The sequence below is a fragment of the Festucalex cinctus genome, chromosome 16 (genome assembly GCF_051991245.1).
Source record: "Festucalex cinctus isolate MCC-2025b chromosome 16, RoL_Fcin_1.0, whole genome shotgun sequence".
NCBI classification, from domain to species: domain Eukaryota; kingdom Metazoa; phylum Chordata; class Actinopteri; order Syngnathiformes; family Syngnathidae; genus Festucalex; species Festucalex cinctus.
This window is the reverse complement of record NC_135426.1, coordinates 12,629,192-12,647,248: the sequence shown is the minus strand read 5'-3', so window position 1 is coordinate 12,647,248 and position 18,057 is coordinate 12,629,192.

Genomic DNA, 18,057 nt, shown 5'->3' with positions numbered 1-18,057 from the left:
ATGACTGGTTAGCACATCCGCCTCCCAGTTCTGAGGACTTGGGTTCGAGTCCAGGCTCAGGCCTTCCTGGGTGGGGTTTGCATGTTCTCCCCGTGCCTGCATGGGTCTTCTCCAGGTACTCCCGTCTCCTCCCACATTCCAAAGACATGCATGGCAGGTTAATTGGGCGCTCCAAATCGTCCCTAGGTGTGCTTGTGAGTGTGGATGGTTGTTCGTCTCTGTGTGCCCTGCGATTGGCTGGCAACCAGTTCAGGGTGTACCCCGCCTACTGCCCAAAGCCAGCTGAGATAGGCTCCAGCACCCCCTGTGACCCCTGGAATAAGTGGTCAAGAAAATGGCTGGATGGAAATAATGAAAGTATCAAATCAATTCTAGACAAAATATTAACTTGTATTGCTATAATGGGCTAAATAAGTGAAGTACCTCTTTAAAGGGAAATCCGTTAAAGGTAAAGCATCAGGGTGAATATCTTTCTTGTGGGTCACCAATCACCACACAATAATTTTTTCAAGGTCGTCTTCCCATTTATTTTTTAACAAACATGAGCAAATGTTCCGTTACATCCGCGATATAACACAAATGATGCGCTTCAATATAGTGGAGGAGCACTGATTCTGATTACTTTATTGAGCCCTAACAGTGCAATTCCCCCAGTCCAAGAAACATGAAAACAACAATGACCAATAGAGGAAGCATGGCGGGCCACCTTTCAGCGTCACCTTTCAGTTTATTTGATGAGAAAAGCACACACAAGGCAGGGTTAGGGGAAAAACAAGGCTCAAGCTCTGCCGCTGTAAAGGGGGGCACAGTATGAACCTGGAAAAAACACAGCACATAAACCCACATGATAAAATAAAAACATTCAAGATTTGCACATGTGAGTGGGGGACGGGGTGAATCCCATGGAGAGCCTTTGCCTGCATGATTAGCAAAAATCAATTTAGCTCATTGCAACCATTCAGGTGCTGCTTGATAACAATGTTATTTGGTGTGTGCACATAAACCAGCCTCACAACTCGTATGGCAGGACATTTCTAATTACGCTTCAGTCGTGATTGATTCAATCTGCCCTTTAGCCCGTGACGCATCATTTAAATTCAGCGTTAAGACAAACCAAACGCCCCCCCAAACCACCACTCTCCCTCGTTTTAGTCCTTATCTCCCTCTCCAAACCCCGAGAGTAGCAGCTGCCACTTATTAATTTGCAAAAACTAAATTCAAAGTTATCATTATCTCAGCTGGCAGAGGCCTAAATATTAATACATCATAAAGAGGCCGGGCCTCATTTGGATCCATATATATGCAGCTGTGAGTGTCGAGGGAGGAATACGTGGTAGGCTTTTAAAGGGGAAGGAAATAATTTATCGCAGAATAGGAGAGAGCGGAGTAGCAATTCAAGAGGATGCTGGGAAATCATCATGCGTGATTCATACACGAGTGCAGGCACGGATAAACATCTGCCCGGGAACTCGACCCGATCGATAGGAGAGCGCTGCCAAGATGGCAGATGTTGACCTGAGGGGATCTTAGACCCCAACGTGGCATGCAACAAGGATGTGAAAAGTAGCAAGAAAAGGTTGAAAAACACGCCATATTGAATGACATCCTGGTGAAAATCACAAACATCACCTTCCTGGAAATTAGCAAACATGCTCATCCTCCTCCTTGCGAGGATGTTCACAGCAACACCAATTAGTCCGCCAGCACTTGCTCGCTAAGTTGAATGGCGGCGGGCGAGCGGGAGGTCTGCATTCTATGAGGGAGCTGCGAGTCTGAGGGGAGCTTTGACATGAATGGGGCTGCGAGAAAGGAGAACAAATGATTGCGCCACTATTGATCGACACACCAAATGGGATGGCCGAGGCGACCAGAGAAGACAGCGGGAGACAGAACAGACGGGAAAATCTTTTGCAACGACATAAACAGTGTTTTATCTAGTGACGGGTTTTTCCCTGCAAGATCGCGCTGCGGATTTTTACGGCAAGGCTCGCGAATGAAATGACGAGAGCCGGCAGAAACCTATTGGGAGCACTTGTTATCGTTAACTACAAAGAGTCTGATTTGCAGAGGATAGATGTATCTATGGTAATAAAGCCGTCTATGGCATTTTGCATTATTAGCATTAAGCTAGCAGGCTTAAAGGATGACATATGTTTGGGCACAAGGGTTATATAGTTTAGGATTTTTTTTCATTTTAGTTAGTTTTGATTTTGAATTTAATTAGTTTTCAGGGTGTTTCTATTAGTTTTTATTAGTTTTAGTTATTTAATAAATGCTTAGTTTTAGTTTAGTTTTAGTTTAGAAAAAATGTGTATTACTTGTGCTCAATATTTAAAAAACACCATAGGAGCGATGTCATCTGAAGGTGCTTTTCTATAGGCTGCTGATAGATGACATCACTTCTGTGTGACACACTTTCCAAACGTCATTATTCCGGTTAATATCAATATAAATATACTTAAAATCACTTTTAAAATCATGCCCAAAGGCTCATGCATTAAATGAATTGCTATAGACTAAAATGAAGGACATTTTTGCTATGATTATAGCATAAATGTAGTTTCAGTTAGTTTTTTTTTTTTTTTTTTTTAAAGCATTTTCGTTTTTATTTTATTTCATGAACGAAATTGTTTGTTGAATTTTAGTTTTTTTTTTTTTTTCCGTTAGTTTTAGTTAACTAAAATAACTTTGTTGGGCAGTAGTAGGAAATTAATGGATATAACGTCATCCTAATAGGGATTAACACCTACATAGCGGATGGCACTGTCATGTGCTGAAGGTTGGATCCCAAAGCGCAGACACAAATAAGATTTTAACTATTTAGTCACATTGAGAGGCGTGGAACAAGCTTGACTAGATGAGAAACAAAGAGAGTTGCACAGAGGGACAGAAGGCAATAATCCGGCAAACACAAACACTTCTCAGAACACTACTACAGACAGTGAATCAATCTGATTGGTTGTCACTAAATAAAGGAAACCAGCTGGGATGGGCTCCAGCACCCACGATGTGCACGGTTCAGTAATATATGTGATCCAGATTGCCCATTTTTTACTCGAGGACGGTGAAGCCATGGCCCACCCTACACTGCCTCTAATTGGCGGATTAGATTGGCTATCTTTAGCCATGAAGACTGATGAGCCAAGTGGAGGCAGAGTAGGGCGGGTCATTTTGCAGAAAATAATCCTTCAAATAGTGCCCTGACGGCCCAGGGTTTTAGCTCAACAGCAACAGCTCACTTTGTGCTCATCGGGTACACCGCAGAGTTGCTCGTGGTGTGGGTTCGATCCGTAGGGTTTCATACTAACCTACATGAACTAGTGTAGTTTTATAGTAGCTAGGCTTGGTAGCTCATTTTAAAGAATGGGGACAAATACTTTAAACAATCTTGAGGACTAATAGTTACTGTTTTACTAAATATTGTTTTACAGCATTAATTTCTTTGTAGTGTATATTTGCCTCCTTATAAATACATTTTACATTAATCCAGTCTTCTTGCGTTACCAGTAATAACTTCAAACTGCAATCTCTTTATTGTGAACAAGTACAAATGACAGATTTTTCTTCCATGTCACAATTTCCAAATCAGGATGTTTTTCTGGACTATTTATTAATTTATTTATTAAGTGAAAATTTAGCGTGTACCCACATCTCCAGGGACCACTACACCACTGATAGGCACCCACCTCCAGCATTTAGCATTCCTGCATTATTCCCCGAGGCTTTAAAAGAAAGTGCATACTTTTAAATAGCTGCAACAAACTTGTACCAATTCCGACATGACATTTCACACCTGCGTTGTTCCCCCCCCCCCCCCCCACTGAGACAGCGCAAAAGCCATCTTTTAGTCTAATTGATTACTTTGGCACACGGCGCCGAGTTGTTCTTCACCGTGAGACTTCTTTATCTCGTTCCCCGGGCTCTGTTCTGTCTTCCCACTCAGCGTGGTGATGCATTTTGTCTGTGGGCAGCAGGCAGCGCTGCCCTCTGAGTCCTTCCGCTCCATATCAGTCACAGCGCGCCCCGTCAGACGTCTGCCGAGGCAAATGCGACTTGCGTGCGTGAGTGTGTGTGGCGGACGAGCACGTTAGAGGGTCAGCATGACTTATTGTTATTTAAGTTGTACTTCACTGTGCAGGCGGCTTCTGCTTGGCAATGTTTAGTTCTGCGACGCCCGAGAGTTTTACACAACATGGACATAAGTCTTGAGACTTGTTTTTTCTTCTATTTTCACTTTCTGTGTACTGAAAGTGCATCTATGTCAAGATTCGAGTGCACGACTTGCATTTGATTGGCCATAGCTGGGTTTCTATGACATTTTTTTTTTCGCAAAATAAAAGCGATATTTCTAGAGTTTTGATAAAGTACAACGTAGTTCTCATAGTGTTCTTTCTTGTGAGATCTCGTAATTCCCCACTGAAGGATCAGGTGCAAAATGCACAGCCTGCTAATAAGTGGCCATGTGTCTCAATACTTTTGTCCATATGGCGTGCATCCTCTGAGGCAAATGCAATAAACAGTCATCCTTTAAAAAAAAAAAAATATATTCATGAATACATGCCTTTAACTTTAATTAGGCATCCCTATATTCAGTGTGTGTGTTCTCTGTGTTCTCTCCCGCTGCCAACATCTCAAAAGGAATGTGCAATGAACAAGGTGGGTTTTCCAAGTGACAAGCTGTCTCATTTATTCCGGCTTCATGTGCACGCACGCTGCCGCCATCGCCGCTGCCGCCGGTGAATGTGCACAGGCTAATTGCCCTCGACAGAATAGCGCTGGCATTCTCTCTTAACGTCTTTAAGGGAGCGTAACGAGTGCGGCCCCGGCAGCGCCGCTCTGATCTTTGACTACCATTCTTATGCTTGCATTAGCATTCATCCATAATCACACATTCACAGATAATATGAGAGAGAAAATTGGGCTCATTTAGATCATCAGGCTCCATTGTGTGGTGCGGGGTCAGCGGCAGTCGTTTTGAAAATCCAGAAGAAATGCAGGAACGATTGGAGGGAGTGATGTCAATCGATGTTCGACAATAGAAGCTGCAACTAATTATTCCCTAAGGTGGCACTCTGGTTTTGCTCAAATTTAGCCATGTGAAAAATTCATTGTGTAACCAAGCTCGATGGTGTAAATCAGGGGTGTCCAAACTTTTTCATTTGAGGGCCACATACAGAAAATCAGAAGGACGCAAGGGCCACATAATGTGATGAAGAGAAATTGTTTAGTCCTAAAAATTGGACAAAATTTAATTGTGCTTTTGCATATTTAGAAAAATGCTACAGTATATAAATCAATTTATGTGTAATATGGCAGTAGGGTTATTATAGTTTTGGAATGTTTCATTTTAGTTAGTTTTTATTAGTTTTCAGGGTGTTTTTTATTAGTTTAGTTCTTTAAAAAATGCTTAGTTTTAGTTTAGTTTGTTAGTTTCAGTATTAGTATTAGTTTGTTTTAAAAAATGTGTATTACTAGTGCGCAATATTTAAAAAACACCATGGGAGCAATGTTATCTGAAGGTGCTTTTCTATTGGCTGCTGCTAGATGACGTCACTTCTGTGTGACATACTTTCAAACGTCGTTATTCCGGATTATATCAAAATACATCTACTAAAAATTACATTTAAAATCATTCCCAAAGGCTCATGCATTAAATCAATTCCCAAAGACTAAAACGAAGGACATGTTTGCTATAATTATAGTTCGTTTTAGTTAGTTTTGGAACCATAAAATGTAGTTTGTTAGTTTTCATTTTTTTAAAAAACATTTTCGTTTTTATTTTATTTCGATAACAATATTGTTTTTTGAATTTTAGTTTAGTTTTTTCTAAGGCTGTCAAAGTTAAAGCGTTAATAGATTAATTAATCACAGAAAATTGTCGCATTAATCACGAATTAACGCAGATTAATCGCACTATTTTTTTCTGACCGCACTTGAGCCTTGACCGTAACCGCGGATGTTTACATTGAAGGCTGCACAGGTCAGTGATTAGGTCAATGCACGGAATTTCCGCAGGCATTTCCTACGCCTGTTGTTCCAAAATGAGCGGGGTGACTCCAGTTGGTGTGCTCGGTGGTAAATTTCGCTTTAAAAAAACACTCCGACGGGACTTAAGATAAAACAAAAGTAATTTCCGGTTAATTAATTAACAATTTCTGAATTGCAGACAATTGATATGATGCTGTTAAGTTTTGAGCAATAAACGCAATGCAAGCAAATGCGTACATGCATTTAATCTATGTTTGCAAATGACATTCAGATAATAAAATGCGTTAATGTCAAAATATTACGGTATTTTGTATTTATTTCATATTACGTGAATACGCAAGTAATTTAGCTGATAAATCGTGATTAATCAAAATTAAAAAGTGTGATTAATCAGATTAAAAATTTTAATCGCTTGACAGCACTAGTTTTTTCATTAGTTTTAGTTAAAATAACCTTTAACAGCACCTGTTTTTCGATACCCTCCCTTATTACTTTGACCATCTCCAAACATTTTTGTTTTGTGTATTTTATTTGAACTGAGTCAAATGCCATTTTTAGCATATGTCGCGGGCCACTAAAAAATGGACGGCGGGCCGCAAATGGCCCCCGGGCCGTAGTTTGGACACCCCTGGTGTAAATCATTATTTTGCTTGCCTTTATTGTGTTTATAAATGGACAGATGAAACAAATGTGCACTAGACGAAACATTGTCATCCATAAAAGTTGCGTTGAATGCCTCCTTGCACAGGAAATAGCAGTTGTTTGGAAAATAAAAAGCGGCGCCTGAGGGAAAAGTTCCAACCTTGTCAATCATAACACGACTCACTTTTTATTTCCAGGCGTGTGCGTCTGACAGGTAAACGTTTGACAGGACTGCTCAGTGCAACTGAAAAATGAGAGTAACATGATTGCAGCTATTATGAAAAGCGCAAATTGCAAAAAGTGATGGACACGTGGAAATGCAGCAACACCCTCAGGGCGAGAGGAGGCGTAATGCATAGGTGACACTTGAGCAATCACTCGTTCAACTCGAATCTTTGACACACAATGTGAGCTATTTCAAATGATGTCGATGAGGAGAAAATATTAACTGTCGATTTTTGTGGCAGCTAAGAGTTCTTATCAAGTCATTGCCATGGTAACCAGTGTAAAGTCTTGTAATGCACCACAATACACAAGTAGCAAATCATGGTTGCTGACATTTAATTGTATTAATAGACAATCTACTGCGTGCAGGATGGGGAACTCACTCTTTGCTGTATTTGTATCAAAATCAAACAACCACAGGGACAGGCAAACACAAAATGGCTGACAGAGGCAGAAGAAGGAGGGGATTCACGGTGTAACGTCTTAGCATCTTTCACGGATGAATGTCTACAAATCTGACAATCAGTGAGTCATCAGCAAAACCTTGTGTGGGAGGGCGTGACTTAACTGGCACACTAGGATTGGCTGACAGACTGACAATTTTCTACTCTTATTATCAAGAAAATGTATGCTAACGTGATCTTACATTTTAGGGTGTGATCAAAGGTGTTATCGAGTACAGTGAAACCCTGTTTATTGCGTTACTTAGGTTCCAGGCCCGCCCGGTACGGGAAAATTTGCGATACAGACAGACCATATAAGAAATATTTTTACAGTTTTACAACTTCTACTTATTAAAATATACATTTTAAAGTATTCCATAGGGCCTGTTCTCACTGTCTTGCTCGAACAGTTCTCAAGTTCATTTCAAGCTGCTATTCCCACTTCCAAAATAGACACACAAAAGCAAAACGTCCGGGCCGGATTAAACCCCTTTGTGGGCCTGATCTGGCCCGCGGGCCTTACGTTTGACACCACTGGTCTATGTGTTGTGCATGTGAGTGGAAGATTGCTGAGTATATGTGTGGTCAAGTTTGCAATCATTTCTTAACAGAAAAACAGGCGACCTCAGCAGACTGGCTCAAACCATTCTGCTGCGTTAGATGTTGTGGTTCTTCAGCTTTTTGAATGTGAGTGGGAACAGAGCAAAGCAGTCTTCATTGCAAGCAGAAGCAATTCTTCATTGCAGCAAATATATCATAAGATAACATATATGGCTAGGCGATGTGAATGTGAGTGCAAAGCAAAGCCTTCTTCATTGCAAGCAGAAGTAGTTCATTGCAGCAAATGTATGATAACTTATTATTAACAATTATTCCTACATTTCCCTCCTGTTTATCCTACATTTGCACAAATCCTCAAATCATCTAATAGAACATCCTTTCGGCTTTATTGTACAGAATCATACTTTTTCCTACACAAACAAACAAAAACAAAAAAATTCAAGTATATTTAAACACTAAAATGTTCAATCAAACCATGTAATATTATACTGTACATACATAAATATACATACATAATGAAAGTCCCTTGCCAACATATAACGTGAACCGTCTACGAAAGGGGCTAACGGAAATTAGCATAGATGCTGCTGTAAACATAGACATTAACACACACGGAACAGCAATACATACAAACAGAGCATGCAACAATGCTCAAATGCTACTAATTTCGACATGCCTCTTTACTGTAAAAATGATATCTTAACAATCGGTGAAGTAACGAGGGTGTGAACGATGAACCGCCATATTGAGAATTGGCAGAAGGGCAATCTATTTTGTTTGGAATCCCTCACTTGCCAGCATCCCCACACTGTCTGCCAGCATCCACTGAGGATTCGCCGCGAGCCTTCGGGCCCAGATGTCATTCCCAATATAGTCTGAGCAGCCCTCGGGCTCAGCTCAAGTAAGACTATTTTTTTCAAATGTCATTCACCTGCCAACAGGGAAGAAACCGGTGTAATAGCTTAAATATTTTTAAATTATTGAAAAAAACAAAATGCTGTCTGCGTGTTTGCGCTGAATTATATAGGCAGAAGCAGTGAATCATCATGACTGAAAAAAGTTTTCCAACGACAAGCTCGGCTCTTTGGGACCTGAACTGTTGGCCACTTGTAATTACTTCTGAAACTCCTCTGTTTGAACGTTTTGCTTTCTTGCAAAACACAGCCCATCACAGCGCCTAATAGCACATAATGCCTCATTGACTTTTCGCTAATCTGCTCATACACATTTTGGTGCCCCAGGCCAAGCAATTTGTTCATTTAGTCCAGGATTAAGCGTTGCAAGTGTGTAAGCGGCTCACTTTCGCTGCTGGCCTTCACTTCTCCTGTGACAATTACGATCGCAGGCTGTATATTCGATTAGTAACCAGGTAAGTGTCTCCTGGCTCAGAATAAATTGCATTTTGACAAGCAAGATTAGAAAATTGAGTAAATCACATTTTAAAATATAAGAGACTAGAACTTAATTTTTCACAATTATTTTTGCATGTTCCCACTTGTATTTTATAGTAGTATTTTATCTCATCTGTACGGAAGCATGGAACTGACAATCTGGAGTGAACAATTTTAACTGGCGAGTACGTTCAAACGTGTTTAAATACATAATTTTCGTTCGAACATACTTGTAGGCTAAATGCTACAGACAGCACATTTTCCCATAATGCCATGGGTTATTGAGCATGCGCATGTCAATACCCCGTTGCATTATGGGAAAGCTAAGACTAATTCATGCACTACAGACAATAAATCATGAAATGAAAGAATGTATTATGTGCAGCACCCAATGGCATTATGGGAGAATATGCTGTTTGTACTCGCGAGTATGTTCGATCGTACTTGCGAGTACGTTCGAACGTACTTTTGAGTAGGTTTGAATGTCTATGCAACTACCTTCAAACATATTTTAATATGTTCGAACGTACTTGTAAATACGTTTGAATGTACTTGCCAGTCAAAAATGTTTACTCCACATTGGCAGTTCCACCTTTCTCACACGCACCCACAACTTACTATATATGGCCGTCGAGCAAATAAACTCGTGCACGCAGTCACCGCTCGTGCCTGTCATTAAAAATCCTAAATGACTGCTTAATCTGAGCAGCGCATTGAGATGCAAAGCTGCAATGGGAAGCGCCTATTTGACGTGGGAGCCTTGCTGTTTGACACAAGCTTAGCGGCAACAATACAGAGATTTATTTCCTCGAGTCGAGTCGGAGGTCTGTCCCGCTCTTTCCCGAGCCGAAGTGCGTCTGGAGAGCCGCGCACACGTGTGAAATAAACGTGTGAGGCCTTCATTGAGATGCATGATCCTTACAGACTAATAAAGCTGAGGCGAGACAGCCGCAGCTTTCTCAGGAGGTGATCTGCCATCTCCCCCCGTTTTGCCAGCGCACAACTTAATTGAGTTTGTCTATAAGAAAACAGATGAGAGGTTGGCGGCGGCAGCACTTCCTATCTGCACCGGCGTGCGTCCCTAGCCAGGCAGCCAATCTTGTAGTCAAGCATCCTCTGGAGAATGTCGGTTGTGGCTCACTTAGCAAAGCAGACTCAAAAGAATTTCCCACCATTCGTCTTTCTAAAGTTGGATGGAAAAAAACAAAACAAAACACTTTCTAAGATCAGGCGAGATTGGGCATTCTCTTTGCAGTACAGCTGCATTTATTGTTTGTGTTTATGGTAACAGGCTGGAAAGAGAGTACGACTATATAGCATGTGTGCCACATTATAATACATTTCATTGGGCTGTGTGCGTTAATGACAAAGTGAGTAGCGGCACACAAGTGTTCTGTAAGTGCCCTGTTTGCAATAGCCATTACTTGTTGCACTCGAATGAATGATAAGTGTTTTACAGTAAATGTGGGAATGCTGAAAGCGTTCACACGTTATTCTACTTTTTCTTATAATTCAATTTTTCATCCTTCAACTACTTCTACATTCCTTGACCGATTGAAACCATTCCAGCTTGAGGATGTTCCAAAAATCCAGGCAGGTTAGGCTATTATTTTTCTCATTACAAACATTAACAGTTTTCCCACAATACATATTTTTTTGTTTTACCCCAAAAATCTCCCATTCATTGCCAATGAAACTTTCAACGATCCCATTCAAATGTTCAGCTCATTCAATTCACCTTGCCATTCAATCACACAATTCCCTCATACCAAAAATTCCACATTTTTCACTCACATATTGCACACTTTCACCAATATGATTTCACCTAATTCCATACAATATCATTCAGTGCATTCATTTTCACCTCTACCTTTCAAGATCACTCTATTTTTCAATATTATTGTAGGAATGCTTCAGCATTCCCACATATGTTATTGTGATTTTTATTCTCCACATTTTTTTGCCGCCTAACAACTCCCACATAATACTTCCTATTTACATTGTTCAAATTTCAACTAGCTTAAAAAATTCACGCCGCCCTGGGTATATATCGTCTGATTCCACATTACTTACAGTATTTGTACAAGTTAACATTCAATAACAACTTTTCCCCATTCATTATTTTCAATGGGACAGACATTGAACTTTTTCTAAGGATCACTTTCCACGCCCACTTCCAACTTATCATCATTACCAGGTGTCTGATACTGCTCATTGGCACAGTTGTTAAAGCGCATTGTCCAGTAACCAGGAGGTTATAATTTCACAATTTATCTCTCAATTTACTTCATAAGCATTCCACATGAATTCGAATCTTAGCATTCAGCTATTAGCTTTCAGCATTCCAACGCAATTTCTCCAGAAATTGCACTTAGTCTAGTTTAATATGGAATTGCTGTCTGTAAATGTTCCGAACCATCAATATATATTAGTTTTTATTTGTGTTTATACTTTGTATGTAAATTGAAAATGTTCAAAATCCCATCTTCATATATTTATTTGGATTCATGGTAGGGGTCATGTTTTGTTTTATTGAACTATTTGTTTTTGTTTTTGTTATGGAAATGACATTCACCTACCCCGCCCTTGCAATGCAGATTTTCTTTCTGTTTTTTTATTTTTTATTTTTTATTTTTTTATTTCTTTTTTTTTTATTTGTGGAACTTATCTACCGGGTTATCAAGGCAATCTTGGGTCCTCCGTGCTTGCAGTTCTCGGTGCAACAATAAGGTCTGTTTTTAAATGTAGCTATTCCAAGTCTGGCTGAAGCTGGTGAGGTCACTGGTGAAGACTCACAGAATACATTTGGGCCTTTATGTAAATGAACTCCCCTTTGGCCTTTTGTTTGTCTCTTTTAAGCATGCATGTATTCAAAAACATTTGACATGTGGAATAAATGAGATGTCTTGGATTTGTTCTTGCAGTTCCAGTAAACAGTCAAGCAAACGTGAACAAAAGGTCAGGAAAAAGTCAGGACAGCTCTTTCTGCATAAAATCCCATCCTATCATCGGCCGTTATCGTTTTCGGAGATTCTTCAGAAAGCCGAAGTAAAGAACCAGCTATGGCAGCAGAGGAAACGCTGGGCTTGTTTACTTTCCTTCAGCGCTTTCTCGTCTCTTGGTCAACCTATCTTTTCCACGCTCACAATTTAATGCATGCTTACATACGCCTGCAGGCGGCTGTGTGCTGGATTTGAAGCGGCGATGCGGGCCGCATGATTTGCCGACGTTTTTTTTTTTTCTTTCCTTCCCTTTTTCGGATGATTAAATCTTGGTCCTGCTCCGGTGTGAACAAAACAAATGTGTCTCTCGCATTTAGCACAAGTCGCCACAAAGGACCGACAGGATGGCCTGGCATCTTCCTACGAGAGGCTTAAATACCGTAGTGGTGAGCTCAATAAGTTGGCCTCAGTGGAAGGTTACTAAATGAACAAGGATATTGGGGAGATTGTTTAGTTTAGCATTACCGCCATTTGTCATCATTTCTCCGGGAGCCATAAAAGTATTGTGTGCACTTATTGCCGTTGAGGAAGACTAGCAGCTGCCACTGCACATGATCTATGTGCTTTTGGAGATAGACCACTAATGGAGGCCACTTAAAAAGATTTGGGGTAGGAGAGAAGGAGAATTTGAAGCATTGAAAAGATAAGATGTGAGGCAAACAGTTTTATCATCAACACATCATGTTTCACTTTTGCAGTTCACTTGCTCCTGTGGTAGGAAAGAGCAAGATGTGGATATGCGCCAGACTGGAAAATCCTCAAATGGCTATTTCACATTTTCCCAAATCTTGATTGGCACTTCTCGCCAGGCGTGGAGGAGGATTAAAAGCCGGTTGACAGAATCAGTGCGTACAGAGTTCAACGCTTCGGCAAACATGCTTCTTTTTTTCTGGAGAAACCAAGATAAGAGGTTTGATAGGAATCTGGTGGCGCGCAAAAGTGTCTCTGATCACAATTGGTGTTTAAACTGACGGATGAAATGAGTTGTTAAATGAGCTATGTAAAGTTGGGATTTTCACGCAGGACACTATCCACTATCTTGAAGCCCAAGCTAACTGATGAGCGTGAGGCACCGAGGGTGTGCACATGACCAGCTATGACTAGAATACTAGACTAGACTACGACTAGAATACTAGACAGTATGAGTATGGTTTTATGTTGTTTTTGTGTGTCAAAGTCGTAGTTTATCATTAATGTAACTTCTAAGCAAATTTCCATTAACCATTTTATGGTGTTTTAAATTTTATATTAGCATTAAGTTAGCTGACTTTTGTAAAAGTGGTATATTTGGTTGAACATTTTGTTTTAGTTCTCTTTGGTTTTATGTGTCATATTTATAGTACAGTCCACTATTGGAAGGGCTAAAATATAATGCGTAATGTAATGTAATGTCATAGCTGAAATTTGGGTTGTATTCCCAAGACAGAAACTGACAACAGGGCAGTACAGTCGCATTTAATATTGACATGAATATTTCTGTCGATATTCACTCACAAAACCACAGCAAGAATAATAGTGGTCAGATTGGAGCTGGATAACATCACAGCAGGTGGTGACATCACATGCCCGTGAGTGATGTCACCATGTGGTTGTCCTTTACTCTGCCCAAAATAGCTCGCTTTCTTCCTTATGGGCCCCATCCCTCCTTGTCCCTCCTGCACCCAAATCCCTTTTGCCTTCTATCCTCTGCATGTCTCCCTCTTGCCATCACCCCCCCGCTCTCCAGTCTTTTAACGGGAGGTAGCGAGGTGTGGGTGGGGGGCTTCAGCTCGGCCACTTCCCAAGCTCTTTGCTAGATTAATTTGCGATGGCTCTGGCCTGTGCCCGCTTCACTGTATGCAGTGAAAGTCACTCAGGGATTAACGGCAGGCAGGAAGCTCCCACCCAATTGCTGCCTCGGCAGAAAAAGACCACCGCGGTACACCCCCCCTTTTCGCTACCCAAATCCAGCCTCCATCTTCTTTGCCTTTCTATCACTGTCTACCACTTTCTTTTTCCTATACTCTACCTCATCAACTCCCTCTCTAGTTAATTATTGTAATGGCCATGGGTGGTGGGACCCAGTGGAGTTGCAGCGGTGGTCATGTATAGTACACACTTGATGCGCCGGACGAATGGCCTCAATGAGAAATGAACGCATTGGTTATAATTGGGCCGTCGGTTGGTCGAGACCGCCATATTTGACAGCAAGTCATGTGCAGATGAGTTTTGTGCGGGAGCTTATTGGCCCAGTTTGAAGATCAGTCAGCTGAAACACTTTGGCTAAAGCTGACAGCTGCTTGTGAGAAGCCAAATGGTTCTGGCACACACAAATACACACACACATTTTGCTTTTTAGTCTTCTCATCAATCTGTTTGATTATAGTAGAAGGAACCCCTGTTTGTCATGGGGGATGGATTCCACTAACCTTGCTCTGCAAGATGAATTTTCGCGCTATTTGTGAGTTCACAAACTCCGGAGAGTACATTTTGTACTGAGCCCATTATTTCCACCGATCGGACCAATCACAGAGCGACATTGTGTTTGCGACGGGACATGCAGCTGTGACGAAACCAGGAAGCCAGCGCCGACGCCGGGGCAAACAAATAAAGCTAACATGGACGAATGGACGCTGTAATTAATTCTGTTCTCGCAGAATTACTCACCGTTTCCTTGTTGAATGTTGAACAGCCGCTTCGATGAGAACGAAGACGACATTTTCATCCGTGGCCATGATTGGTCAAAACTAACGTGCGCAATGCCGCATCATCCAATCAGCTGGAAGTATTGTACAGAATGTCCTAGCTTTCCCGAGCAAATCACCATTTTTTTTAGTTAGTTTAATTTTTTTTAGTTAGTTTAATTTTTTTTAGTTGACTAACTCTTTAAGAACAATTCACATGGTCATGCTTTTGGCCTGAAGACAGAAAAATGTGCCAACCAAGTTAACCGTACAATAGTGGAAATGAATCAAAGCTAATGTGTCGGAGCTCTTGGGAAATCCCAATAATCTTATTCCATCTGCCAGGCATGCCGAGGGGCGAACGAGACCACTTGAGGCCGAGGTCAACCGCAGTGTGACGTTAATAACGAGGATTGCTGGTACAAGCGAGGAAAGTTGACAGCTGCTTGTTAGCGCGTAAGAGGGGCTTGCAAGTGTGAATCGAGGGAGACGAGATGAAGACGCTGACATCTGCTGTTGCTCGAATGTCGCAATATTGCACTGGAAGATCCATGCAAAAAGATTCTACTCAAAGATGCTGCTTCTTTGAGACGTTAATTCTCAAATATATTGTGTGTAGATGCGTGTATCTTGTTAAGGTCAGCTTAACTCGTTATGCACTGATGTATTGTGTAAAAATCACTACAGGCTTGTTTTGCTCTGACTAACAAATCAGAGGATGGAAGAATGCTGCCATAAATCTAATTGGTTGAAGAAACTGCCCCATTGTTGATATAGTTTGTTACGTCAGGCGGCACTGCTGATCCTGAAGGCCTTGGCTGATTAGTTTGACATGGTAACACACTGAGGCTGAAATCTAATTGGACAAAATCATTCACATAGTGGAAACAGTGCAGCCAAGAAAAACGTTATTGATAAAACAATTTAATGGAACCAATATTAAAACTGCTCACCTATGGTACCTACTTGGCGGCACGGTGGAAGACTGGTTAGCACATCCGCCTCCCAGTAATGAGGACTCGGGCTTGAGTCCAGGCTCCGGTCTTCCTGGGTGAGTTTACATGTTCTTCCCGTGCCTGCGTGGGTCTTCTCCGGGTACTTCGGTCTCCTTCCACATTCCAAAGACATGCATGGCAGGTTAATTGGGCGCTCTGAATTGTCCCTAGGTGTGCTTGTGAGTGTGGATGGTTGTTCGTCTCAGTGTGCCCTGCGATTGGTTGGCAACCAGTCCAGGGTGTCCCCCGCCTACTGCCCAGAGCCAGCTGAGATAGGCTCCAGCACCCCCTGCAACCATAGTGAGGAATAAGCGGTCAAGAGGATGGATGGATGGATGGATGGTACCTACTAGGGATGTAACGATAAGGGCAGTATCGTGATATCGTGATATTAGAACTGCCACAATATCGTCATTGTCAAAGTTCACAATATTTAAAAGGAATACATTTGTTAAAAAAGTCATGTTGATTTCCATTTGTGTAGTTCTAGCACCCTCTAGTGGCTAATTTATTATTGCAGTTTAATTTTCATTAGGGATGTTTTGGCCTTCTATGTTTAAAATCTATGCTAATTGTCACATGAAAGGGAACCTAATTTGCTTGTGAAGCGATCAATGTGTGCTTGTATTAGCAAGTAAGTGCCTCAATATTGTTATTAGAGATTGTAGGTTGTTTATATGCATTGCTGTTATGTACAAAAACACAATATTGTGCTTTTTTTTAGTATGAGCTCTTTTTTTTAAATTTTTTTTTATTTTTATTTTTTTACAATGTTGTGAGGTTTTTTAAATATCACCAACACAATATCATGATAATTACCGTATCGTGACGTTCATATCGTGATAATATCGTATTGTGGTTGTTTGGATATCATTCCATCCCTAGTACCTACTACCTCATAATATGACCAAGGAGTTTGCTTTTTTTCTGCTTGGGGACAGTCATCCTCTCTCTCCAAATGGCTGCATGAATGTGTGAAACACAAAATGTGACAGAGTATTGTGTGCCCTCTCCCTGCAGGCCATTTTGTGGTTGTTTGTGTGAAAGCAGAATCTGAACCCGCTGACATGAGACAAACACACACATACAGTGTGTTGACGCCATCAGTTGCCCAAAGTTGCCACTTTCCTCCTAGCCCCCTCCCTCTTGTTTTTTTGTTTTTGTTATACTGTCACTCCGCCGACACTTTCTCGACCCGTTTTCTCACCATATTCCCAGCCTTTTCTCACCTTTTTACTCACAGCCCGTTTCACAGTGCATCAAACACTCATTTGATACCCCTCCCTGAGCTACCAATGTAATAGAACAAAAAAAATAAGTGAAATCTGTCTTAGGAGACTGCAACTGACTGGGTCATCTGTCATTTTTCACAGATTGGGAATTCCTGATAGGGAATTCTGGTCCTCTCTGCACAGTCTGCCATTGAAATGGAGGACAAATGAAGACTTTAGCACGGACCATTGAGCTGTCCACCTGAGAGTTCTGTCTCGCCATCTGCTTGCGAGTCATGGTGCGAGTCCAACATTCCCCCCCTGCTCCCCAGAGATATGATCCATCCTTGTCCTTGTCCAATGAAATTTGCCACTCTTGAGACCTTGACACAGTTTCCTGCATGTTTTGCTAGATGCATGGCGCAAGCAATGGGTTTTTAATCAGAATCTCTTTCATTTGTCGCTCGGCGGGAACTCATCACCTCTTCAGCCCTCTTTTCCCGCCTTCTCTGACCCCTCCACCCCCACCCCCCCACCCGACTCAGAGCACACCTCCAACAGTGCCTTGCTGTGTGGCCTTTTCAATAATGTAGAGCGGGATGGGAGGGTGATCGTATGAGAGAGGAAACAGTTTCCTGCCACTGTAGGAGCCCCCTCTGTGACATTTACTGAGACCATCAGTGTGTGTGGGGGTGTGCATGTGTGTGTCAGTGATAGGCCACTAATAATGCTCAGCACACTCACAAGTGCCCTTTAGCATCCCATAAAAGAGGAAGAAAAATTCCCCAAAATCTATTTCCCCGTGCTTTCTTCTTTTGCGGATTTTGAGGCGATGGATGTGAAGAGTGAGAACAGGTGCCCAATCGGCCCCAATAGGACACACGTATCAGGCCCCACACCACTCATCCACTCGTCATTATTTCCCACTTAGTGGGA